We start from the raw sequence: 27,866 nt of genomic DNA on the forward strand, positions 1-27,866 counted from the left end.
CTGTAGGCACGACGTGCTCTGCTTACATTGAGCATGCCATGCGCGGACAATAGCGGCATAGGTCTCGCATTTAAAGACCTATTCCCTGGCAAATATCTTTTTTTCCTACCTGCAGCGCTCTCCCCCACCGCTTTTTATTCATTTATTTAACTAGCACGGCAAACCTCTGTTGGATTACTGGTAGCCATGCCTTTCGTTTCTTATTTGTAGAAAGGCATTCTGAGGGTGCCTGTTCCGTGCACTTCTCCCTCCTCTCACACTTGTTTATAAGATGCAGAGGAGCGCCTGAGACCTGGGGCACTATTTGACAAGTGAACTTTCTTTTAGGTGAGCAAAATTTAAGAGGGGAGTCGCCTATTATGTCACCTGCTCGGCCTGGGGACAATGTGGTCCCGGAGCAGGCGAGGTGCGAGCTCCCCGGCCTGCAGGTTTTGATCGGGTCCGGCCTGTCCGGAGGGTGCTGGCGGAGCTGCCAGACTCCTGTCGCCATGTAGCAATACGCATTTCCAATGCCATAGGTCCTGCATTTACGCGAGTTTGAGCTATTGCCTTTTATTTATGTTTTGGTTTTTAAAACATAAATAAAGGCATTGTTATTACAATGCCAATAGCTTAAACTTGCGTAAATGTGATTGCATTGAAAATGCTTGTTTTTATTTACTAATGGAGGTCTGCTTTAACAATAGCAGTCTTTCTTTCTTTATTTTAGCAGCTCCGTCCACTTTAAGTATAGCACCGCGCTTACTACATTTTATTTTTTACTTGCGCCCATGTGGCGCTTTCACATTCATGGAGGCCGCGCCCCTTTCTTTAGACAAGCCGCGTCTAAACAAATGTGCATGGCCGCTATTAAAGTGAAAGTGCGGCATGGGCGCTTTTAGAAAAAAAAATGTGTTTGTCAACTTGACAAACAGATGCTTTTTTTTGTCAAAGCGCCCCATTCCGTGGTTTCACTTTAATGATAGCTATGCCCCTTTCTTTAGACACAGCTTGTCTAAAGAAAGGGACGCAGCAACCATGAATGTGAAAGCGCCGCTGGGAGCTAGTAATTTGCAATGCAATAGGTCTTGCATTTGCCAGAGTTTAGGCTATTGCTTTGCCAATAGCTCAAACTTTCGTAAATGCGAGACCTATTGCACTGCAAATGCTTGTTTATTCACTTGTTTCGTTTTTGGACAGAAAACCTCAACTCGTACTAGGGTTTCAGAGAGTTTTCCCTAAGATAGAGCTACATTATCCTGGGAACTAGTGAGCCATATAAAATATGGTCGTTACGTCAAAAATGATGCTTAACATATGCAGGTAGGACGAAATTGATGTAAGTCTTTAAAATTCGATACGTTTCTAGATAAAGCATGCTAGCAACTAGACTAAAATACAAAATTTATTTGTAAAAATCCGCGTGAAACTGAAATCCCTGCAATCAGTCCTTTTCGCTTCTTTTACATTCCAGCCAGTATTCTAAAGTGGTCTGCCCACAGGAGCTGAGAAACAACCCTGTTCCAACACCAGATGTGCACTTTTGTTACAGCAAGAGTGATGCCATGTTGAATGGAAAAGGGTCTTAGATGGATTGCAACACATAAGCGGACCATTTGAAACACTTTCCTTCCGTGGGAGTTTGTGTGAGCAAGTTGTGTGAGCAAGAGTGCAAGGTGCACCCTACAATGCTAATCTGTATATAACAGTATTTATCAAAGCCGACATGGGCTGTGCAGGAAGGACTCTTTACACCCTGTGCTGTTTGAACTGATAAATGAGGGTCACACAGCATACACTGATGTTCCACAACGAGGCTTGGGAGTGTTACGTTGGCTTGAGGTCGCCTGTAGTGTAGACCTTTGATATGGAAGCCTCTGCCAGAGATGGCAAGTTAATTGGGGCTGGCCTATCTCTAGTGCAGGAGGCAGAGAACTCAAGCAGTAGTGAGTGTTATAAAAATGCAATTAAAATAAAATTCAGTGTACCTATGCAGCTCCTCAGAGAATTAAAGACAAAGCATTAACCTTTGATATAAAATAGGATAAAGAGATACCCATCGAGTGGCTAAACTGTGGAACCAGGTGAAAAATCGGTTAAACCCACTTACTGGGTCTCGGCGGCGGGGGAACCACCCAAGTCTTCCATACCTTCCATACTTAGTAAAACGAGACACAGGAGCCTTCGTCTGCAGGAGGAACCCAGATTTTTTCAATAGCCCGGGCTATGGAACAGAGTCCCAAGCTAGTCCGAGACAAGACAGAGGTGGCTGCTGCTTCACTCTGCAGCTTACAAGCCTTTTATACTTTTTCATCCCAGTCTTTTGGCTGTTAGTTCATTGTTTAATCAGGGCAGTGTTTGCAGTTGATAACCAGATCCAGACGATGTTTTTGTAGATGGTGACCTGGTCAAGGCTTGGTACACAAATCATTGTTCACTCAGCTTTGATCAAGGATCAGTCTTTCAGGTCATTGTTCAGTTGCCTTGATCAAAGCCTGGTCTTTCAAGTAATTGTTTATTCACCCTGATCAAGGGCCAGCAGTCAGACCATTGTCCAGATAACCTGATCACAGTGTCAAGGATGTTTACCAGGCTGGGAGCAGGAGATGGAAAACAAATCATCTACTCAGAGTGTCTCGTGGCTTTCAGTTGAACTGCAAAGAACAGGGGGGGGGGGGTGTGTGCGACAGTTCCTGGGCAGAAATGCAGGCTGCAAGATGGTTTTTGTCGTGTCAGTTAGAATTACCTCTGGCATCAGCAGAAATGACCAGGTGGGCCGTGTGGAAGTGTTTGACACGAGATGGCAATGAAAAAGCAATGGAGTCCCGGTACAAATGATGCCGATCAGAAGAACACTTTCCCTCAGACCCTCCTTTTGCCATTGAGTGGCAAATACTTTAAGAAATGTCAATGTTCATAAAGCCATCGGTTTCTTGTTGGAGCATCATCATCATATTGGTGTTGTGAATTTTAGAGGATGGAGGCTTGATGGTCTGGACACACATTGTACAGAGCACTGGCAGACACTGAAAGCACAACAGCAGGAGACAGACAGTTACTCCGAAGGCAAGGAAGATGAGGATCTTCCACACCCACTGGGAAAAGAGGCCCCAGATCCAGCCTGGGAGGGACCAGTTGCCTTCATCCAGATGAATTTCGAAAGAAAGGTGATGCAGACGTTGGATGGCATTGTACACTGTAGGTGCGTTGTCTGGGATGTACACACAGCAGCTGGAACCGATCAATTTACACACACCACCAAGATCAGCAAGGATGATGTCTAGGACCATTCTGTTCTGAAGCGTTATGAGGCGGTCCGCCTGTAGCTCTGCAGTGATGTTGGAGAGGGCACCAGCTGCTACTGTGATGGTGGCTTCAAGGACCCTGGTCAGTCCTCGTACAGTCCGACTGTTGGCCATGGGGCCCCAGAAAGGAAGAAAACCTTTAAAGAAGTCCCTGGTTTCCTGGCCTGCGGTATCCTCGGCTGATATGACGCCCCTACGTGAGCGGTGCATAGCGCCCTTCATTGGCCGGTGGTAACCTCCACGGGTGGAATAAGTTGGTGGAAGGAGGAAGGCCAGATAGCAGGTACCAGACCAGTTACGGAGGAGCCAAGTGTAGGCGGCAGTGCCACAGATGAAATAGGTATTGGGGGATGCCACCAGCTTCGCAGGAGATGTAGAGTTGAAAGTTTTTGTGATATCATACGTACTGGTACCAACTTTTTTATTCCCTAGGCCATGAATGCAGACACAGCCTTGCACATTTGACATTCACAGTGTCTCGTTCATCAGGCAGTATCTTTCTTCTGCTGAATCTGGAAAATGTTTGTCGATTAGTTGAGTTGAATACTACCATCTCACCGAGTTCATCTGGTGATAGTAGCGTTGTGGATGAGCTGGTCGGGCAAAAAGGAGCATGGACTTGCCAGACCTGTTCTGCCAGAAGTCATCCCAAAATGTTCCAAGGGCAGAATTGGCAGTAACATTGACAGTGTAGGCCTCCTGTATCAACATCCACCATGCAAGACAAGATCCAGAGATGAAAAAGTGGTAGGGAAAGAATGGGACAGGGTGTATCATGGAATGCGGCATCAGTCCACAAACCCAATAGTTGGAAGTGTTCAAGATCGGCTGGTGATGATGCAACAATTGGATGAAGGTGTTGTTGAAGAATTCTGCACAGCGGGGTAACTTGTGGGCTGGTAACGTGTAATACTGGTGTTCTGCAGGAGTCGGGGTAGGAGTTGGTGAGGTAACAGGATGGTAGATTAGTAACAGCCAAACAAGGATAGACAAGATGAGGGAGACAAACAGCCTAACCACGGTGACCATGAAGCATTTACTATGTTGGAGGCTGACATCTTGTTTCTGGATTCTGGTGTTTTGGACGGCGGCCATTGTGCTAAGCCAGGGACCTCTAGTGGCTGCCTGTGATTGGTAGTTGCTTCACTGGGCGCAGGTGCCAAGGGCCCTTATGGCTTACCTTAGTCTGACACACCAGCACTACTCTCAGCCGGGGAAGATCAGTCTTACAGCCTATATGTACTTGTCGAAGTCAAGGGCAAGCCTTCCCTCGGGGGCGCAAGTTGTATCGGTCGGAAGTAGGGACAGTATGGTCGGGAAACAATTGTTCTTGGTTTTGAGCAGAGTTAAGGGAGGGTTCCACCCTTCCTTTCAGTATGCTGTCGCTCTCTGCTTCCGTAGATGTAGAATGCAGTCTGGCATCGCTGAATGGGACAAACGTCGGGACTGTTTCTGTTTCTGAGTCTCCTAGTCCTTCCCTCACCTACTGATCATAGGGGAGAGGCAGAGGCAGAGGCACACGCCTGCAGTGCGATGAATGCACCCAATTCTTCCGACCTTCTACTTTCACAGCGGTGCGGGTGGCTAGGAACACCTGACTGGGTTGTGTCCAGCGGGGCTCGAGGCTCTTAGTCCGTTGAAAATTCTGGATCCGGACCAGTCACCAGGTTGGATAACATGTCCTGGGCCCTCGCTTTTGTCTGGTATGGCCTCATGCATCTGGTGATAACTAGTACGAAAGGTATTAGTCAGACTGTACAGATAATCAGTTAATACAGGGTATTCAACATCAGACAGTTTATTAGGCCGCAGGACACCCCATACATTGGCAGGTCTCCCGAACACAATCTCATGGGAAGATAGCTCTATCCTGGTGTGGGCCGTTGTTCTTGTGGACAGTAGGGCTAAGGGCAGAGCATCAACCCAAGTGACACCTGTCTCTGCTACTATTTTTGCCATTTTCGTTTTTAGGCTGCCATTGTACATGTTGGCCTTGGCCCTTCTGGCAGGTTCACCCCTGAACTTTTTTCTTTTTATTTGTGAATTGGTGGTAGTGATTTTTGGTTTCTGCACACTTTCACTGTGTCCCAGTGGAAAGTGTGTGCGCACTCCGAGTGCGTGGAGTAAGGTTGGCCTGCCCTCCCATAGGAATGCATGGGGAATGTCGGTGTCCCTGGTAGTTCCTGATGCGTGAGGTGTGCAGGCTCGAGTTTGGTTTGTGCGGACACGTGTGATTGAATGCTGCGCAATGATATGTGCGGCGTGAATGTGTCTAGTGTGGAAGTGCCGCTTCTAGACATGGGTGTACGTGTGCATTGAGTGTGCTGGCACGTGATTGGCTGGAGCTGACTGGTGAGCCTGGCTCCAGGAGTCTGGATGGGTCTGCCCGGTGTTGAGTGTGGAAATTAGCATGCTGATGGCTGGGGAGGAGTGCACCTAGGTCCTGAATAGGGCTTGGCTTTCCCCACTCAATGCTGGCTCCGCCCCCTGTGGTGCGACTAATGTCCCTAGCCCTGCCAGTGAATAGAGTGAGGGGCTGAGCACATCAAGAGTACTCACAAACCAGCTGCGACTGGTTTTTCCCCTCACCCTGAAGCCAGACAAAAGATTTTCTAGTATAAGAAGGGGCTGTGTCCCCTCAAAAGTTGTTCTGTTCCTGATCCTACTGAGGGGCCACTTGGGACTGCCTTCCTGCCTGGAGGGCCCAGTGAGCTGGCCCAGACTTGCCCCCCCACCTTGCTCTGCTGAGGGACCTTTTGCTGGACTTTTTGTTCCCTATAGCGCTTGGGAGCGCTCTACCATGTCCCTAGCGCCTGGAAGCGCTTTATCTTGCCCTAACGCTCAGAGCGGTTTATTTTTACTCTAGCGGCTACCCACGCCGCATATTGCCATGTCTTTTTGCCCTTGTGTGACCCCTGGCGGGTGCCCACCCCGCCAGGGACCGAGTGCTGATTTGTGCCTCTTCACGGGAGTCCACCCCGTGTTATTTCATCACTGAATCCCGGGAGCCTACCCCGGATATTGCCCAGAAGAAGTCACCACCGCCGGCCCGGGAGATTTCGGGCCGAGGGCTGCGCCCGCCCCGTTCATGCTGGGATTGGTCCCTGGGCCGCGAGGACTCCCGCATCGTCATACCTGGGCAGCGCAGGGATTGGATCAGCCTCAAGGGCTTCCCCGCGCGCACCCAGGAAGCCAGGCACAAGCCGAGGACATGGGCGAAGCCGGCAATCAGGCCGGAAAAGAGGAGACCGGCCGACTCCTTCCTCCGCTTCCCCCGGTCTGGGGAAGCCAAGCAGAGTCCCCACCCGGGAGAGCAAGGAGAGCTGCCGCAAGACGAAGGAGCCCATCGGAGACGCCGCCCCACTACTGACGATGAGTGCGGGCGTCTCGTCAGGGCTCACAGTGCAGAGCGGCCCCGAAAGGAGCGGGCCGCTCCCCCTCCTCGCCAGTCTATTTCAAGCCGCGAGGGCTCCGGGGGCCATTGTGTCACGAGTCCCCAGGACGGGACTCCAACGAGGGGGGCATTGTTGTTACAGAGCCCCGAGGCTCAAGGCGGCATTTTGGTGATTTGGAGCCCCGAGGCTCCTGGGGGCAATTGCGAGTTAGAGTCCCCCGAGCGGGACTCCAACGACGCTGCATTCCTTAACTATGAGCCCAGAGAGGCTCTTGGGGGAATTTTGTATTTAGAGCCCAAAGAGGCTCAGGGGCATTGCATTGGTCAGAGCCTGCGAGGCTCCAACGTTGGCCCCATCATTGTTTCCACAGCTGCCCAGCACGTAGTGGGCAGCTGCTCCGTTTAGGACCCTGACTTTGGGACACAGGGCATCCTAGCCCTAGAGAGGCCAGTTGGCCTAGGGACTGCCACAGGTGGTGGCTCATGTGAGTTGCGCAATTGTTTTCCTTCCCTACACCTCTGAATGTGTTGTGATGCATCATGTGTAATGTGCTTATACCCCTACAGGTATTGTGATACTTAGGTGGTTGTTCTGGCTAGTACAGGTGTTGCTAGTGAGGTCCTGGTTCCCTGCGTGACATTTTCCTAAGGTGGTTAGGGTTGCATACGTGGTACTTACCTGTTACCAGTAGTTACTGGTTGTGTGCTCTATTTTTATATTTTGTGCTACAGTGATCTATATTCTATGTGCTAGTTCTAAAAGTGTCTATTCCTGACAGTGGTCCATGTGGCCCTGTCTTGTACATATCCCCTGTAAATTCTGCCCGTGCCTGTTGGCACGTTGTAAAGTGTGTGTTTTTATCTAATGTGTTTTGGTGTAATACAAAGGCTATTTTTATATAACCTTGTGTGGAGTTTCCTTTGTGGTGGGCCTTGGGTCTTGTTACTGGGTGCACGCGCAAACACTTAACCTACATAGCCTCCAAGTTTAGCCTTGCTGCTGCGTCACGTTACCTAGAGGGTGAGCAGGGGTTATCTTGGCGTGTAACTCCCTTGCCCTGACTTAGGAATGGTGGTCTCTGACTGACTTTGGCGCGAGTCCTGGCCAGCCAGGGATCCCATTTCTAACAGTACACCTCCACTAGACCTGCTGACAGGGTGGGGGTGGTTAGCTGCATGTAATTTTTGTTTTATACCCAATGCTGTACAGACATATTCCATAATTTGGGCTGTAAAGTGTGTCCCATTGTCATTCCAGACCAAGCGGGGCAAACCGAATCGTAGGAGGTACTCCTTTAATAGTAATTTGGCGGTCGTGATAGCGGTGCAGCCTTTGACGGGGTGGGCCTCAACCCATCGGCTGAATGTACAGCCCACCACTAGGACATATTTCAAATTGTTACATCGGTCCATCTGGATGTAATCCATTTGGAGGACTTCAAAGGGGAAGGCAGGCGGAGAGAATCCTCCCTTAGGAGTAACTGTGCCTTTTCCTGGGTTATACATCAGGCAAATCATGCATGTTTTAACCAGTTTGTCAGCATATGCTGGTATCTTAGAGTTGTACCATGTAGGTTCCAACAGTTTACATAACCCTTTTGCACTGATGTGAGCAGGACCATGGGCCATTGTAACTACTGGTGGCACTTGACTGTCAGGTAACATCCATTGGCTTTCCATAGTCGTACGGACCCAACAACCATCAATTCCCTCCTTTGCTATTTGCTCCTTCCACACCCTTAGTTCCTCAGGAGTAGTATGGGACTGAATATCAATCACACTCTGTACTGTGTTTTCAACCATGCCCTCTTCTGCCACCCACCTAGCGGGACCTCCTACATACATTCCTTCCCTTTTTCTAAGAGCTGTTTGTTTGGCTTTCTGGTCAGCCAGGGCATTGCCTTTCCCAACATCATCTGTCACTTTCTTATGGGCCTTAGATTTTATAATGGCCACCTTTCTGCGGACCGTCAGGGAGTCTACCGGTCCGTAAATTAGGGGGCCATGTTGAATTTTGGTCCCATGGGAAGTAAGGAAATTCCTTTCTTTCCACAACCTCCCGAAGTTGTGGGCCACCCCGAAGGAATATTGGCTGTCAGTATAAATATTTACCGTCATCCCTTTGCTTAACTCACAAGCTCTAGTGAGGGCCCCTAATTCTGCTGCTTGAGGAGAGCACTGCGGAATCTGAGCTGTTTCTACTTCTCGCCCTAATGTCGTGAGAGCGTAGGCAGCTGAGGTGTTACCATCTGGCCCTCTGAGACATGATCTGTCTACATACAGTGTACCTGCTGGTTCTGCTATCCGGGTGTCCTGTAAGTCAACCCGTCCCTTTGTCTCCTCTTCTGTCCTTAATATGCAGTCATGTGGGTCTAAGTGGGCATCCTGAGTATCCAGTGGGAGTAATGTGGCGGGGTTTAGTACAGTGCATCTTTTGATGTTAATGTGGCTGGCAAAGAGTGTCAGTTCATATCCTGTGAGTCGTGCGCTAGTGAGGTACTGTGTCTTGGTGTTATTAAGGAGGGTATCTACAGAATGGGGGACCATCAGAATCGGGGGAGTTCACTGCGATCCCCACACTCTGACGAACAGCGAGGGCGGCCGCAGCGGTCGCCCGTAGTCATCCTGGGAGAGCCCTTGTGTAGGAAGGGGGAGGCTCTAGTTGGCGCAGTGGCGACACTAGCGACAAGCAGGGACTCTCTCTTCCTCGTCAGGGCTGAGGGTTACCTTCCAGACAACCTCTGCTTACCCTCTAGGTAGTGTGGCTTAAGCAGTCGTAGGCTAATCTTTGGGGCACATAGGGTTAAACACTTGCAATATTACACCGTCACAACCAACCCACCACACAATGAGACCAAACTGTATTTCGTTGAAAATATATCTCTTTATATAAATTTCAAGCAGGCTTGTGAATACAGTTATCGGACTTTCAAATAGCGATTTCAAGTTACTTAGTTCAAGTTGCCACAGTTCTTTCTAGCAATAAGAGTTCTTAGGGCCTTCCGGCCGGTTCAACAAAGTTCTTGTAGAGCGGGCGGCTTCCAGGGGAGCTGTCCCACGTCGCGTGGCCTTCCCGGGGTCGCTGTTCGTTGCGGCTCTCAGCCGAGCAGGTCACGGGTCATCCGGGGCAGCGGTGTTCTGTGGCGGCAGGGTCCTTTCCTCGTCGTTCGCTCCGACCCTGGAGGCGGCGGCTGTGCGGTGGCGGCAAGTGGCAGTACGGTCCCCAAGTGCAGGACGAACCCAGCCAAGTGCCGGTGCAGCTGTGCGCTCACAGCTGCGCTGTCGGGCAGGATACCGACCCAGAGGACTCTCACAGGGCGACTGTCCGTCTTTGCAAGTGGATTGGCTGCTCGTGGCGCAGCCAACTCGAGAGCTCGGACCGGACGGGTCCTCCTTCGCTTTGCTCTCGGGCTCCCGGTGCAGTTGCGGTCACGGTGTTCGGGCCAGCGGCGGCTGGACCTCACTTTGCTTTCGCTGTTGCTTTGGGCCCCGGTCACGGTGGTCAGGTGGATGTCGTTGCCTTGGAGGAGATTCCTCCGTCGGTACTGCAGGGATAGGCAGCACACACAGTCGCTTTCGTCAGGGTGTAGCGCCCACTGGTCCTGGGGCGCTGGTCAGGGGGCAAGTTCACAGCAAGCCCTTGGAGATCTCTCAGCAGAGTTTGGCACAAAGTCTTGTAAAGCAAAAGTCTTCTCGCAGTCTTTCCTTTCTCCTCTCCTTCGGCAGCAAGGCACCAGACACAGGCAAGAGACAGCACCCTTCCTTGTCCTTCACGGTCCTTCTCGTCGGGCAGAGTTCCTTCTGTAGCCCAAACTGGATCTAACTTTCAAGGAGCAGGGCTCCTTCTTTTATAGGGCATTTCTTTTGTTCTCGCAGGCCAGGGGGGCCTTTGCATAGCCACTTTCAGTCTTTGAGTACCCCGGTGGGTGTACTCCGGCTTCTGCTTTCAGTGTGAGGGGCAGGCGCATCAGACGCTCCACAGGAGGTGGAGCCAGCATTGTGCGGACAGGGGCCGCCAGAGTACCTTGTTGATGGGGGCTTCGCCCTTCCTGGGCCAGGTGTCGGCTGAGTCATCAGTCGCTCCCCAGGAGGGTGGAGCCGGCATTGTGGTGGTAGAGCACAGCAAGATCCAGAGTCAAGAGCCACTCCTACCTCCCACTAAGGTGTAATCTGCGCATTCACCACCTGTCATCCCCCCAGCCCTGTCACTCACACATCCCAGACAGTCAGATACACATACCAGCAGAGGCGGCTGAAATGGTTAGGCAAGCAAATGCTAACTTTCTAAAAGTAGCATTTGCAAACCCAGGATACTAAAATAAACTTGACTACAAGAAATATTTTATCATCCTGAGTTCAGGCATACTAAACACGACTCGCTACCATGCTCCTTGAGCCTGCTGGGATTATAGGGTGTAATAATTCCGGCAGCTCAGTCTGGCCTAATGGAGCAGGTACCCTTCAATAGTGAAATACGGTCTTGGTTGTAAGTCACTACCAGGACAGGCCACACACATCAGGGCTTGTCCTGCCTTACACCTACAACGCACCCTGCCCACAGGCCTACCATAGGGGTGACTAATATGTAGTCAAGGGAAGGTTCGGGGGCTGGCAAGTGGGTGCACTTGCCCAGCTAGCGTGACAGTACGAGACCGCACGCGGGTTCTGCGGTCGCAGTTCCCAGACACATCTTTACGGCTGCTTCGGTGGGTGGCGCAACCAGCGCTGCAGGCCCACCAGCAGTATCGGCATCTACAAGTCCCGGCACTCCTAGTGCACTTTACTAGGGACTGACAGTAAATCCAATGAACCAATCATGGATACCAATCGCATGTACAATTTACAGTAGGGAGCACTTGCACTGCGGCACGGGTCAGCCGTGGCGCAGTGCCCTGAGTATCGGAAAACCAGCAAAACATCGGAGGCACATCAGCAAAAAGTGGAAGGGAGACTCACGCCAAGGTGCCAGGTCTAACACCTTGCAACAGGATCTAAGGTGCCTGAAAAATAGGCACATGGCCGATGGTGACCTCCGAACATCTGGGTCAAGACAGCGCATGGACAGCCATCTGTCTCTTGTACAAAAAGAAAAAATTGTTTGTTATAATCAGGAGTACCGAGGACTGGAGCAGTACACAGTGCCCTCTTTAAATCTTGGAAGGCCTGCGCATGCTCTCTAGTCTTAGGAAAGGAACTGTCTGATATGTCTTTAGTGGTGAGGGCAAGAAGAGGTTTGACCATGGCCGAAAAATTGAAAATCCACTGTCTACAGTATGATGTTAGGCCTGTGAAGGCTCGCACCTGCTTTTGTGTTCGTGGGGCCGTCATAGCATTGTTAATGGTTACAAGATCAGCGGTGAGCTGCCTTCCCTCCTTCGAGAGGAAATTACCTAAATAGGTCACCTTCTCTTGACAAAACTGAAGCTTTTTCAAAGAGACTTTGTGATTATGGAGGGCAAGGTGGCGTAACAAACAGAGAGTAGCTTCTTTACATGCTGGGGCAGAATTTGCAGCAATGAGGAGGTCATCTACATATTGTAATAGTGTGGAATTATCAGGGAGTTCCAAGGAATCTAGTTGACTTTTTAGGGCTTGACTATAGATACTGGGGCTCTCAGTGATACCTGGAGGGGCGCAGCAGAATCTAAAGCTCCGCCCACCAAGGGAGAAACCAAAAAAATGTCTGCTGTCAGGATGTATAGGAATGCTGAAAAAAGCATTCTTCAGGTCTATGACAGAGAAGTGTGTTGCATCAGAAGGGGCCATCGTTAAGAGGGCTATAATGTCGGGGACAACAGGATATTGGGAGATTTTTGATTTGTTAAGGGCTCTCAGGTCAATCACAAATCTGTATATTTTAGGGGAGAGAGCATCTTTATTGTTTTTTTTAAGAACAGGAATAATGGGACTGTTCCAGATATTGCCACGTGTCTCCTCCGCTTTGCCCTTGTCCTGTAATTCAGATATTATTGTTAAAAGGGCCATTTCTCCTTCCGCGGGCAGTCGATACTGCCAGAGGCGGATGAGAAGTGCACCTGGCTGGATGCGTACCACATGAGGGGATATATCTTGAGACACCCTACATCAGTGTCTGATGATGGCCAGAGGGAGGAAGGTAAAGACTGCAACTCTGGTGGGAGGGGACCAGACAGATACATATAGGAAGCTGCGGTGGGGGAAATGGTTAGGGATACACCTTGGGGGCTATATGATATGGTCGCATACAGAGCTTTCAGTAAATCCATGCCTAACAGGTTTTCACTAGAACCTGTAGTAAGGACCAAGGGAGCGTCAACATGTGCAGGGCCAATATTGAGAGGGAGGGGTTCAGAGACAGGGCTGGTCACAGGTGTTGTGCAGAGTGAATCTTTCTGGATTCACTATGCTGTGCATTATTCCGCGGTCTAGTGGTTGGGTCCGGAATCATAGTCTTTTCTTTTTTTTTTGTAGCCCAGGTGGGCGTTGACGTCCCACCTTTTGGTGTCCTTCCGTGACGTTGGCACGCTTCCTGCGGATGCTCCCACCCTTGGGCGCCATCTTCAGATTCTTTTTTCCCGCCGTTGGGTCTGGATCGTTCCCGAGAGGCTCCAGAGTTTTGGACGGGAAAAGACACAGAAGAGTCGAATTTTGCAGGAAAAGACTGAGGAGACGACGAAGAAGAACATATATAAGCCGGGACGACGAAGAAGGAGAACTTTGAGAACTTCGCCGTCCAACGGAGAATGCGCATACAGGGGGCCCCCTGAGCACGGGAAATGGACAACACCCCTTTCAAATTCAGCCGTAACTGCCATCACAAGTACGCGCAGAAGGACCAGCACCCGATTTGCAACCTCTGCTCACTGGTCGACCACGAGAGCAAGGACTGCAACGCTTGCTCGGCCTTCACACCGAAGACTCTCCGCGTCAGAGAGCGACAGAGAAGGGCCAACTACACCATGCAGGGGAAGGGCCAACCACTGTCCCTTCGAGACCTGGGACTCTTCACCGACGAAGAAGACCACGTCGCCGGAGAAGACAGCAGGGACACTAAAAACAAAACTGGCACAACCAGCAAAGGGGCCACTCCTTTCGCGGGAGAGGAAACGGACGTGGCCAGAACAAAAGAGGAGGCCATCAAGCACCTCTAAGTGACGCGTCACACAGTATGTACCCACCCGCACAACGCCTCCCAGGGTGGAGCACACAAGGACCAACATAGGGTTACACTGACCAAATACCATTCCTGATTAAAAAGGTTGTGTCGTATCATCTTCATTATTTTGAGAGGTCTTGTATAAACAAAACTCACCTTGACTATGTATGCAACCATGGTGGAGCGTACAATACAGGTTCAGCTAAGCTTGGCTACACAGCACTTTAGAAACAGTGCATAGGGATTTACAAGCAGCCCGCTCTCTATACCAGCTGCTGGTGAAAACCCCTACCTACTTTCTTCTGGACATGGCCATTTTAAAGGAGATAGTGAACGAGGCGACAAGCGGAAGTAACACCATCCTAAACCATTCACATCTCTCTGGGACCAGCTGCTGTGGCGACTCCGTAGTGCCCCCATCTGGGCTCACTCACTAACTCCCAACCAGGCTCTTTCCTCCTGTCCTAGTTCAGAAGCAGTTCGTAGGGCAAGGTTCTTCACCATTGCCTCCCACCTCCAGCAGCACAGTGGCCACCATGACCGAGGCCAAAAGCAAGCAGCAGGCCAATGGTCATGAGGAAGAAGCAATCAATCACAAAAATTGGCTGGACACCCTTTTTTGATGTATGGGATCATTTTACTGGTATCACTGTAGTTATTATCAATGATACCACCTACTGCTACACTCCCTCCAGGTAAAACATACCAATTCCAAGAATTGGATGAGGTAGGCTTGCTCACGTAATATGACATGTTATATCATTTGCCACCATGTCCCACCCTAGTAAGGTGGGACTACCAGGGTGGACTCAACCTCAGGGGCGGGCTGACCTGAAGGAGTTCCTAGAAATTACGTATTTTTTCTGGATAAAATTAGGATCCGGTTCAAAGAGGAAAAAAGCCTTAGGATAAAGATGAGGAAGAAGCAAATTGGGTAAGAAGAACGTGGATGCTACGTCACCATCCGGTTTGGTGCCGCCTGTCTACTCGGATATAATGCGCAGTAAGCCTGTTAAAATGCGGGGTACCTTATAGTTCAGTTGCATTAGTTTGCAGCTCCGTAACTTTAGTCTAGACTAGAACAAAATAACTGTGATTCTTTGCATTTACAGCACCCTTCCAGTGCTACAAAAGTCTCCCCACCTGTGATGGCTCTCTCAAGAGCAAGAATTTAAGAAATACTTTCTCGCTAAACAATTTTTCCAAGGCTCCCTAAAATGATGAGGGCTCTTTTCAAAAGTAAGCTGGCTTTCCTGCATTCTCCTTCCTCTTTACTTCCTTATATAGCATAGCCACGATTTATTAGCACCTCTTCTCTGCGACATTGCCTCAGCAACTTTCCACTTGTCAATATCCATCATTGTAACAGCCAGAGAAACTCTTCACAAGGCCACTGAGGCCCCACAGTGAGGTAGCTTAGTGTTAGAATTGTGCAAAATGTGATAGAAACATGAAACTTTAAACATGGTTTAATAATAAGGTAAAAAATGAGTGATGATATAGACCTGAAAAATTGTATGGCTACTTTGCTCGTATAACGTCGTAAAAGAAAATTGCTGCCACTATTATTTGTATAGCTGATTAGCAAACCAGCAGACACAGGACCAGCTCCCAACATTGACATCTTAATGGTGGATCCACCTTTCTGGTCATTGATGTATATATACTGGAAACATACCTTGAAGTCCAGCAGAGTCTCTTATAACAACACCACAGACAATATACATGTAGCAGCCCTAGAGAAGGATTACTGGTATTCTATGCTAGGCAACTGTTTTATTGAAGTTTCCGAACAAGCTCCGAATAACAGTATATTCAGAAGCTACGGTAGTGTGTTCCCTTAATGGGTTGCATGTATTCCAGTGTCCAGGGACAGTGCGGTTTTAGAATACCATCCATACTAAAATTGCGCCTGCTAAAGCGCAAAAGTGAAAATGATCATTTTTCGGGACTTGTGCTGTAATTCGCTTTATGGAAGTGCCATCAATGGCAATAGCAGCCATTTTTGAGAAGCTCCAATCCTTTTGGTGTCAGTCTGCAGCAAGTTATGCTGTTCAACAAGAACCAAATAGGATTCCTACCCAGGTTTTATCCTTATTTAGTCTTCCTTATAGGGCCACTGGGCCGAATCTGTTAACATACTGGTCAAACTGAGAACGATAAAAATTATTCTGTTTTCAGCCAACATAAAAAAGTAAATATTTATCTCTTTTATCCATCTGTTTTCCTTCTCAATCGAAATAACTGACTGATATCCACCACTCGAACTACTTTCATATTTCACTATACTAATTCACCACTAATCCTTTATGGGTTCCGGAGTAGCGCTCTGCTTTTCAAAAAAGCGCTTCATCAACCCATCCGGGGCAACACGCGCTATATAAATGCAAACCTTTTTTTTCCATCTTTTATCCGTCCGCTATCCTTCTCAATCCAAATAACTGACTAACTAATATCCACCACTCTAATTACTTTCATATTTCACTATACTAATTCACCACTAATCCTACATGGGTTCCGGAGTAGCATGCTACTCGCCAAAAAAGCGCCTCAACAACCCATTAGGGGTAACAAGCGCTATATAAATGCAAACCTTTTTCCCTTTTCTACTCCTCCGCTATCCTTCTGAATCCAAATAACTGACTAACCTATCCACCACTCAAATTACTTTCATATTTCACTATACTAATTCAACACTAATCCTTTATGGGTTCCGGAGTAGCGTGCTACTCGCTGAAAACCACATTGACGCCTCATCAGGGGTAGTAAACGCTATATAAATGCAAATGCAATACAATACTTCCGAAGAGGCAGGCAGAGCTGGATGTTGGGTCACATGGGTCTGCTGGTAATCCTGGTGTCATTGGCCTCAAGTAAGGATGGCACTTGGTTACCCATGACACAGCCTTGAATCCCCCAGTCAACACTCCTGGTGAATTGGCAGCACCAGGCATTTAAGTCTTCATGTTCATACATCTGGACTAGTCCATTCACTGGAGCACCACAGGGGTAGCCTCAGCCCTTGCACTCTTGTACCACCAACAAACACTCCTACGGTGCCCCCGCCCCACCAGGCCTTCGCACCCTTGCCGAGATCATTGGGCATTTTATTAAACAAAGCTTTATGTTAAACTCATGTTCCTTAAGGGGAGAGGAGTAGCATGTTCTAAACACCACTTTGATTAAGACAAACGCTCGAAAGAGTATATTGACATTTGAGGGATGTGCTCAGAACTTGTGCAAGGATTTTAAGCACCACGGGAAAATTGCATTTTGCTTTCGAAGCGCTCCCTGCTAAACCCCCACCCCCCCATCCTCCCCCGGGTGGCTTTCATGTGATAAATAGAATTTTATGTGTGCAGTGTGTGTCAACCGCATGCTCGAATGCCTGTGTTCTTATGCTTTAGCACATTTCATCCAGACCGTTTCCTTTTGTTTGCCAAAGTTTGGAATTTTTAATCTACCAAACACAAGTGATTTAATCCGAATTTTCATGCATGAGAAAGTTAGGGAAGGTATTATTACAAACCTGATCCCTGCTTGAGTTTCTGAGGTAGGATGATGGATGTGAATTCCTTGCCTCGAGGCTCTAGTAATAGTGTGCACAAATTCAGATGAGTGATCGAGCTGCCCTGTTTCTTTCATTTTCAAAATATGATCCCAAGACTGTTTATTAACTCGAGACTGTCACATTCTTCACTGTCTGTGATCAAAAGTTAAATGAAAATGCCAGGGCTCAGCAGACTGAAGCTCATCTCCAAACCCCTGTCGGCCCCCAGGGAAGAGGCAACGGGCACTTGGCGTCCGTCTGCTTTGGATACTGTGAAGTAACACCCCCCTGTGGCATTCGCTGCATTCCAGCGCGAGCCTGGGCACTGCCCACGTCTGGCGCAGGGCGGCCATTCATTTGTCTCCATCTGCCTTCTGTGAAGTTGTCCAGGTCTGCCTGGGAGCCGAGGGCGGCAGGAAAAGGATCGACTGAGGTTCAAATCTAGCTCCCCCTGCCTGCCTGTGGGTTTGTGTGCACCTCCTATGCGGAGCTGAAGGGGCTTTGCTTGAGTTTGGTAGAGCGGCAGGTCAGAAGTTTACCCACATGTGAGTGCACAGTCCATCTCTGGTGTATGTCAATGCCTTTGTGGATTGAAGCACAACAGATTTATTTTCAACACACACTATTTATCTCCGTTAGGTTTCACAACACTGACTTTAATTACTTCCAAGAACTAGAACCAGATTCACAGAATTATTGGTGGGACTCTGGACAGGTGTTCTAGTTCTTAAATGTGTGAAAGAACTGTAGGTGGGACGCAATGAGATTGGCATCTATCTATCTATCTATCTATCTATCTATCTATCTATCTATCTATCTATCTATCTATCTATCTATCTATCTATCTATCTATCTATCTATCTATCTATCTATCTATCTATCTATCTATCTATCTATCTATCTATCTATCTATCTATCTATCTATCTATCTATCTATCTATCTATCTCCCTGGCCTCTTCCACATTCTGCCCAGACACTTCTCCCTCTACTCATTGACCCTTGTGCTCACACACTGCCCCCCCTTTGCTCACACGTCCATTCTGTTCTTATATTGCCCCCCTCTTCTTGCTCCGCCACTGTCCTTTCTGCTGATGCACTGTCCCCTTTGTCCACTCCCAGACTCCCTTGTCCCCAAACCCTTTCTGCTCACAAAATGTTACTTTTGCTCCCTGTCTCTACTACTCATGCAGTGCCCTTGGCTTCTTCTGGTCACACACTGCCCCTTTGCTCACAAACTAGACCAGCTGTCTCTATCCCTTTTGCTTACACACCGCCACTTCTGTTCCCTGGTGCACACTTGCTCGCACTATGGTCACACACTGCCCTTCTGCTCTCTGCCCCTTCTGCTTACATACTGTCCCTCTGCTTCCGCCTCTGCTCTGCCCGCACACTTCCTGTCTGTCTCTGTACATTCTGCTCGCAGTCTACCCACTTTGCTCATACTCTGCCCCATGTGCTGCCTGCCCCTTTCGCTCAAGCTGCCTCTTTTACTGCCACTTCAGCTCTCACTTCCCCATCTTCTCCATGTCCTAGCAGATCCTCCTACATCAGTACTACCCACTCCATGTCAGTACACACATAAACATACTGAACACATTCATGTGGTCTTCAGAAACGAAGGCAATCCGATTAAAGGTCTGTTCTTCAAAGGTGCTCGAACCTTGCAGCCTGCCCACTTTGCCAGGGTAGTTAGATCACTTCCCAGTGGTTATTGCTTTAGGCCTGTTTGATAAGGTGAGGAATCAGTAGAAATCAGTTTCATTCAGAAGAAAAGTTGCTTGTCCTCGGTAAGAGTATTTCTGGTGGATGCTGTCTCTAACCGATGCCCCATCTCCCTCCCTTCTCCCTTGATGAGTTACTGTCCTTGCTAATAAGACAAGATATGCAAATGCATCATCTGCTATGATTTGGCTCTGCTGTTTAGCTCTCTGTTAACTGGGCCGGGCTGGCTGTACCGGGCACCAGGCGTTTCCCAAATGGGCTGGAAGTTTGGGGGCCTGTTTTGGACTGGTGGGGGCCATTTTTTAGGTCTCGCCTGAGCCAGCGCATGTGCTGCTCGGCGAGAATTTTTGTAAACGGGCTTTTAAAAGTCCTACCAAAAGCTGTCTGGCCTAGAGTGTGCTGTTACGCGTACAATGACGAGCAGAGGCACCATATGGCTTTCCTCTCTCATCATGGTGCGCGCACACCATTCGCCAGCCTACTTTAACTTTTCCCATCGCTCGCACGCACCACTCGCATCCACTTTTTGCATGCGCTTCTTGTTTACCATTGAAAGCACTAACTCCTCCTAGCCATTAGCATCTGGTGTGTTAACATCCTTGCATGCCAAGTTAATGTCCCGATTCCTGCATGCCAGCACCTTTTTTTTTTTTTAAAGAAAAAAGCTCCATTCTGCGCCTCCCCACTTCCTGTGCATGCTAACTGCTCTACGTGCACTTCTCTGTCTGCTGCTTGCAAGCTTCTTCCTTATGTACCACCACCTCTCACTCTGAATGGCATCTTCTTTTGCTTGATATACTAAACTTCTATATTAGATTCTTGGTATTCGTTGCCATTGCATGGTAGCCTGTTTCTACTCCTGCCTCCCTGCATGCCAGTTTCTGTCCGTCTACCCCCACATTATGTGCAGATCACTGTTATGTGTCAGCCAGCCTGCGTGTGAAGCAGCATGTCAGGCAAATTCCATTTGTGTTAGACCAACTGGCGTTTCCCCTGCCGATCTTTAAGCTAAGGTGAAGTTACTGGATCATTGGCGCACATTACGTGGAAACTGTACCTCTTTTCCCTGTTGTACCTTTTCTTTTAAAACTGTAGGTACAGGAACCAACAAAAGCTCCTGCCCTGCGTGCACCAAATGTCTCCAGGTCTGCTGAGGAATTTCAGAGTTGAGCCCAATATCTTGGGTACTGCCCATGTTCTCTGCTGCTTAATATTGTTTAGCGAAAATATAAGATCAGGTTAAAGGATGTCTGGCTGACTGACCAGTATATTGCAAGTGGGTATAAATACAGTCGGAGTGGAATGCTTTTCCATTAATTTATCACCTCAAGTTGCACTTTAAATATACGCAAGCATGTGTAGGTAGATTTACAGACTATAGATTATTTTTGCAGATATGTACCATTGAAAGCTTGGGACCGTATGGCATTGTTTTGTTCTTCTGAAATAGTTTTCTTTCAGTGCGAGGAAGACACTTATGTTATTAAAGTATACCTTGAGTGCTCTGTCTTGCTTATACTTACATTTATATTCTGGAAAGCTGCTCAGGTGCATATGAAATTAGTACGGTTTGGTGGATCAGTTCATACAGTACAATATGCAATCTGTTTTGATGTCTTGCCCTATGAAAGACTGTATCGTAGATGATTTACCTAGCTTGTATCTGGAAATATTTTTTTTAATATATTGTCAGATTGGGTTAGCATGTGATATGTGTACTTTGCAACACTGTACACTAATATAGATCTCAGAGTGAAACTTAGTTTAGCGGAAAGCCGATCGTGCAAAGGAAGGAAGTACACAGTTCATTTCAAGATCAATCTTACGCTATGGCCATTTACCCTACCTCCCTTTGCACACCTCTGGGTTCCAGGATGACCCCAACATCTAGTTTGTTAGCTCAGTTCCCTTTACTGTTACTCCTGACTTATTGGCACCATAAGTTAGATGGCCTTTCCTTGCCATCCCATCTACCTGTGAGGAATAAATGCACGCGCTTCCAAGTGTACAACTTCCTTTAGTCTCAACTCTACGTTGTGGCCGGTCAGCATGGAAAAAGCAACTTTTTATGAGCTCAGCCAGCTTTAAAAGCGTTCCTTCTAAGCACTTCTGGTGAGCACTCACTCATCTTGCACTATCCTTCCGCCCCAGGTTCTCTTTGGTGAATAGCTCCCTACTCCGCATCAGCACAAAAGGACTGTACCCAGAGAGAGAAGGTGTCCATCTGTATGTCCACAACATTTTCTTCAACACTACCTCCCATCCCTTCTTATTTTCACAAGCTGTTTGGCTGGTGCCTTTCATTACCCGACTAAATCGCTCCACTGCCCCTTTCCCTGCTGGGTGATATACAGAAGGATGGACATGCTTCACCCCATTTCTTTTATAAAACAATTCTCCCACTCACTTTTTGACAGCTCTCTAATGGGTAACGGCATTTGGCCTAAACAATCAACAACTTTGTTCTGTACACCTGGCACATATTTGATAATTATAATCTTGTAACTGCATAGAAACCCTGCCAATTCTTGCAGACGCCTTCACAAACCCTTCTGTTGTAAGCAAATTTACCATTGTTTTGTGGTCCATTCTACATCAAACTCCGTACCCAAGTGCCTGAAAAGACTCCTTATCCTACACACAAGCTAGTGTCTCTCTCTCTCTCTCTCTCTCTCTCTTACAGAATGCGCCTCTTCTGTGGGTGTAATGCTTCTTGATGCTAACTCAATTACATACTCTTTCTCCACCCTTCCTCTGCATGCGCACTGCACCCAAACGATTTCCACTGGCATCCACAGTAAGAATGAGGCATAGTTCGGGAGCAAAACCCTGAATGGGTGCTGAACTACATATGTCATTCTTTGTTCTATCTACCTCTCTCTCGCTCTCTCTCGCTTCTCTCTCTCTCTCTCTCTCTCTCTCTCTCTCTCTCTCTCTCTCTCTCTCTCTCTCTCTCTCTCTCTCTCTCTCTCTCTCTACCTCTCTCTACCTCTCTCTACCTCTCTCTACCTCTCTCTACCTCTCTACCTCTACCTCTCTACCTCTACCTCTCTCCCTCTACGTCTCTCCCCACCTCTACCTCTCTCCACCTCTCTCCCTCTCTCTCTCTGCCTCTCTATCTCTGCCTCTCTCTATGCCTTTCTCTCTCTACCTCTACTTCTGTCTACCTCTCTCCCTCTACATTCCTACCTCTCTTTCCCTCTACCTCTCTCCCTCTACCTTTCTACCTCTCTACCTCTCTCTACCTCGTTACCTCTACCTCGTTACCTCTACCTCTCTACCTTGTTACCTCTACCTCTCCACCTCAGTCTACCTCAGTCTACCTCAGTCTACCTCAGTCTACCTCAGTCTACCTCAGTCTACCTCAGTCTACCTCAGTCTACCTCAGTCTACCTCAGTCTACCTCTCTTTACCTCTCTTTACCTCTCTTTACCTCTCTACCCCTCTCTTTACCTCTCTTTACCTCTCTACCCCTCTCTACCCCTCTCTACCCCTCTCTACCCCTCTCTCTCTCTACCTCTCTCTGCCTCTCTACCAGTTGAATACCGGGAAGCCCACACCATCAGTATTTCAAATCTGCGTGTGAAATGTGGGTAGGATGAGCCGTGCTACTCATAAAGGGATGTTCTTTTTGCATAATTTGTATTAAGTAGAATTGGGAAGCAGGAGAGCAGTCTCACAGTTGAAATAGGGATTCACATACACTGGCGACTGCTTTTGAATCAGCTTTAAAACCATCCAAAGGTGGCTGCAGCGTCTACATGGAGAAGTGTGGCTCAGGGGTTAGAGGCGGCAGACCTGGAAGCTGAGATCGGCCCTGGACCAGGGTTCAATTCCCTGCCTCGGCGGGTCTTGGGCTAAAAATTCCACAGACTCGATAATTCTCGCTCCGGTGCCTTCTCGACTCACGGGTTCACACTCTGCGACTCTGGGCAATAGCTTGCTTAATCTCCACAACGGCCCCTCGCGGCGGGATGCCTGGCTTTCACCTTGTGGATACCCTGCCGGGGTTATCTCACAGGGGAATACCAGGACGGGTTCCCTAAGCAAGCGCTTAGATACCGACCTCGGTCAGTGATTTGCGCTATATAAATACATGTACATTTACATTTACATGGGATGCGGTGGACTAAGTGGCAGCCGGAGCCTGATAGCGCTGTTTGTCCTTTTAAAACAAAAAAAACAAGCATTGGCATAGCCAATAGATCTCCCCTTTGGGACCTTATAAGTGTATAGTTTTCCAGTACAATATCGTCGGTGCAATAACATCAAGTGTTGCATGGCTAAACACTTATAAGGTCCCAAAGGCAAGACCTATTGGTGTTTAGCCATGCAACCGTTGCATAACTAAATACTTATAAGGTGCCAAAAGCGAGACCTATTGGCTATGCCAATGCTTGTTGTTACTTGGGGACGGTTATGCAGCAAACAAAATCCTCCCCGTGTAACATAAATACACGCAATAGCAGTGTTCTCGCCAGCCGTACTCCCCCCCCCCCCCCCGCCCCCACCCACACACACACAGGCCCGTCAGACTCTGAGCTTGAAAGTGACAAAGGTTTTGCCATTTTTACATCAAAAGCCACAAATGAGACCCTTTATTGCTCATGTCTTTAACCTTGCTGCTAGAGATGCACTCCTGCGGACAGCCCAGAGAGCAAAACATTTTCAATGTGGCTCTGCAAAAGACATGTTCTTCCCACAATACACACGTTCACAGAGGAGAAACAGAAACTGAAAATTATTCAAGCATAGTACGTGCTTCTATTCATGGCAAAATTAAAGGCCATATATAAAGATAAGACCTACTTTTTGGACAGGTCGGACAGCTTGGGTTTGGGTGAAATGAAGGCGAGCCCAGAAACGGAACCAGCTCCCAGCCGCGGGCTCATAGAAGAACACAGAGACAGAAGAATGGGAACCGCATAAACGCAGGTGCCAGAGAAACAGGAAAAGACCTTGATCAGAAGACCCTGAAGCTAGAAATCCAACGCTACATAAGTTATTTCGCTCACTCTCAGTGGAAGATGACGCAGCTGAAGCTTCTGAACTGGCCTGGTTGCACGCGTGAGTGTCCTTCGGCGTTGCACTGCATCTGTGCCCGAATACAAACTGTAAGCGATTGGGGTGCCAACCAAAGTCTCTTCCTTGGACCCAAGTTTGATCTACACTGGTTACCTTTTACCTTATTTCTGGTTTCACTTGTATTCCTTTACCTTTGGGAATTAGCAGTGGGAGACACATGCATCTTGGGGTGAAGCATATGGTGAGGGATCTGGTGGGTGTAGACTTATGTTTGGGAGTTTGTTGTAAGTTGAGGGACCACAGACAATCCACAGCACACAAATGCATTGGGCATAGGACACAAATCACATGGCGGGTCTCTGGTATAGGATAGACCGTGGGGGATATAAGGTCTTATTCTGGAGTGTTAGCTGCCGGACTAACCGCATTAAAAGGGCAGCAATCATACAATTCGGCAAAAGGCACTCCTTATGGATGCCAATTGTGTAGATACATTTGTCACAGGGTGTATCATGACGGTTTCACCTCTTGTTCCAGAGGGGCAGCCATCCTCCTTCAGACATCCTTCCCCAAGGTGCAGAGGCAGAAGTGGTCTGTTTCTCGGTGTATGTCCTCCCCGCTACTTCTTGAAAAACATCCTCTGGCAACATACCTCCCTCTTGTTGCATACAGTTTCAGGCAAGCTCATGATAGGAAGGAACTTCAATGAGAATATGGATGCACAATAAGACACATTGCACCCACGCAGATCACCTACACTGAGATCCCACAAGCTGTCTCAGTGAGTTTCCTCCCTAGGTTTGTAAGATGCCTGGTGCATCTGGCACAGGGGACATGTCCTTCGCTTACTTCTCCAGAGCACACAGCTCTCTCTCACGCATTGATAATGATATCCTCTGCACAACAAACAAACGAGATGTAGCAGGAGTGGCTAAACTGCCCAGAGGGATCTCGGATTGCTCTCCAGTTTTGCTCAGCTTCTACTATCCATCTGACCCACCGTAGGGCTTGTGGCGGGTAAGTGCCTGGTGGCTTGTAGATAACGACTTAACGTCAGCATTGAGATAGGATGCACCGGAATATTTTGTCCCCAAACTCTCATGGTGCAATCGGCGATCACCTTTTGGGGGGCATTTAAATTGGTGGTGTTGGGGGGGAGCAAGCCTATGGTAAAAGAAAGGGAAGAAAGAGGGGTGCTGACATTTTCGCCCTCGAGACACAACTGACACAGCTGGGGAACACAGACTGTTAAACAGAGAAGCCTTGTCTTCTTCAGGAGGTGGAGTTGGTTAAGTTGCAACTAAACTGCCACGTTACGGATACAGCTAACATTTATTCCACGGTTTCCATTACAAAAAAGTAATATGCAGGTCAAAGAGAACATGACTAATTGGTGCATTTTTTTGCAAACTGAGAAATGGCCTTCAAAAATAAATGTTGTTATATCATTAATTTGTAGTCGTCTGCATTGGAAAATGTGAACAAAGCACTAACCGTTGGAAGAAAGGGAATAGGGACACAAAAAAGGGTGGTTCAATCATAAATGTACACTGGCCTATAAAAGTTTAAAAAGAGCACTATCTAACACAGTCAGAAATCAGGAGGAAATAAAGACGCTAAGAAGGTCCTATAACTTAGCCCGCAAGGAAAGAAAATCTGAATTAAAACAAGCCTTATAGGACCAACTACATGAAAGTTCCTTGAACAAAAATAGTGAGGCATTTTGGAAAGTGGTGAGAACCCCGTTTCTTGTAGATAACAAAAATCAACCATCAGTAGAGGTGGCTATCGAGGAACCAGCATGTGTAAATCATTTCTAAAAAATCTTTGGGGAAAGTCCAGAAGTAGATCTGGCAGGGGGGAGCGATAGCAATACCCAACAGATAAATCCCCTTCCAATCCCATTAGTTTGTGCATTAACTGAGGTTATTGATGCAGTAAATCCAAGTAAAAGTGGGAAAGCCCCTGGCCCAGACCGGGTACCAGTGGACTTTTTTTAAATACAAATTAGATTTGTGGGCCCCAATTTTAAAAAGGGTATTCGACTCTGCTATGAAGTGTGGGTTGCCTAAATCTTGGACCCAATCTACTATGGTCCCTACCTTTAAGAAAGGTGAAAGACAGGACGTATCCTGTTATCGTCCAATCTCGCTCCTGGATTCGCTGGGGAAAGTCCTGGGCAGAGTGGTTCTCCAGCGTCTACAGGAGTGGGCCGAAGACGGTGAGATTCTTTCCGAATTCAGTTTGACTTTCGAGAGGGCTTTGGGACAACGGAGCAAGCCCTGAATTTGGCGTTAATGATGGGGAAATACGTCTCAGCAAAGCGGGGTAGGTTGTACATGGTCTATGTTGACCTGTCCCCAGCTTTTGACTGTGTTTCTCATTCGAAACTATGGTCTGTTCTCACCAAGATGGGTATAGATCCGGCCCTCGTAACCTTTCTGAGAGAGCTTTATTCAAACGCCTCTGCTAGAGTACGTTTTGGAGTGAATGGCGAACTATCTGATTCGTTTGCGGTGGAGCGTGGTGTCAGGCAGGGCTATGTCCTGGCTCCCTTTCTTTTTTCCCTCTATACAAATGGGCTTGAGGTGGAGATGTTGAGGGGGGGTCAGGACCTTCCCCGAGTAAGAAATCGACCGGTTCCCACTCTTTTATACGCGGACGATGCCGTGATACTGGCACGTACTCCGCGTGAACTGCAGAAGGCATTAGATAGGTATGCGAGGTTTATGGGCAGCCTGGACCTGCGTATAAACATAAAAAAGAAATACGTTATGGTGGCAGGAACAAGAAAAAAGGGGGGAAAAGGCATCTTCCTTGATAGCGAAAGGATTGAAGTGACTGCCCAATATCCATACCTTGGTATTATGATGGATGAAAAGATAAATTGGAAACCAGCCATAGAAGCCCGAAAGCACCAGTTGTTGCGAGCAATCGCTGCCCTTAAAAAATTTTCTCAGAAGTTAGGAAAGAGGCCCCCAGTAGAATTGCTCCGTATTTATAGAGCGAAGTTTCAATCTACCGCACTTTATGGGGCAGGACTGTGGGGACACAAAAACACTAATTCCCTACAGGTTGCAGAGAATACCTTTCTAAGATTTCTTTTGCCGGTCCCCAAACGTGTATCTACTTTTGCTTGCCATATGGAGCTAGGAATTTCACATATAGAGGACCTGGCAAAAATACCACCACTCCTGCTTTGGCGACGTATCTGGACCACGACAAAGAATTCTTTTTCTAAACAGATAGTGACAGACTGCATGTCACTGGATTATGCCGGAAAAATCGAGTGGCTAATGTATGTGAAGAATTTCCTCACTGATCTAGGGTTTGGTAAATATTTCTCTGCTCCGGAATTAATTGGTGAAATATCCAGAAAAGATTTTTAAAAAAGGGCATTGAGCCATGTAGAAGAGTTACGGATTTGTACTGAGGCAAGGAAACCCTCGGTCCAACACTCCATGGTGGTTATGACCACTTGAGTCGTATTTGACATATGTCCTGTCACAATTTGAGCGCTTTCTACTGACAAGATTTAGAATGAATATTTTCCACAGACTGGTGGCATTCCCGATGAAAAATAGCCGGGAAGATTGTTTAACAGCGTGCCCATGTGATGATACATCAGAACAAACCACCATGCACACCAATTTTTTTTGCAAATTTTATTCTGTACACCGTAAACTCTGGTTGATTCCACTGCTAAGTTTGCAATTTGTAGAATCAGAAATGGCTTGCAAATGTATTGCGACCTT

At 47.9% G+C, this 27,866-nt stretch overlaps 1 protein-coding gene across 2 annotated transcripts in view; it reads left to right on the forward strand.

The window, feature by feature from the left end:
- Positions 1-27,866, forward strand: part of DISP1 (dispatched RND transporter family member 1) — a 729,704-nt gene that overhangs the window by 52,498 nt on the left and 649,340 nt on the right. The window lies entirely within an intron of this gene.

This window comes from Lissotriton vulgaris, chromosome 6, assembly GCF_964263255.1.
Source record: "Lissotriton vulgaris chromosome 6, aLisVul1.2, whole genome shotgun sequence".
NCBI classification, from domain to species: Eukaryota; Metazoa; Chordata; class Amphibia; order Caudata; family Salamandridae; genus Lissotriton; species Lissotriton vulgaris.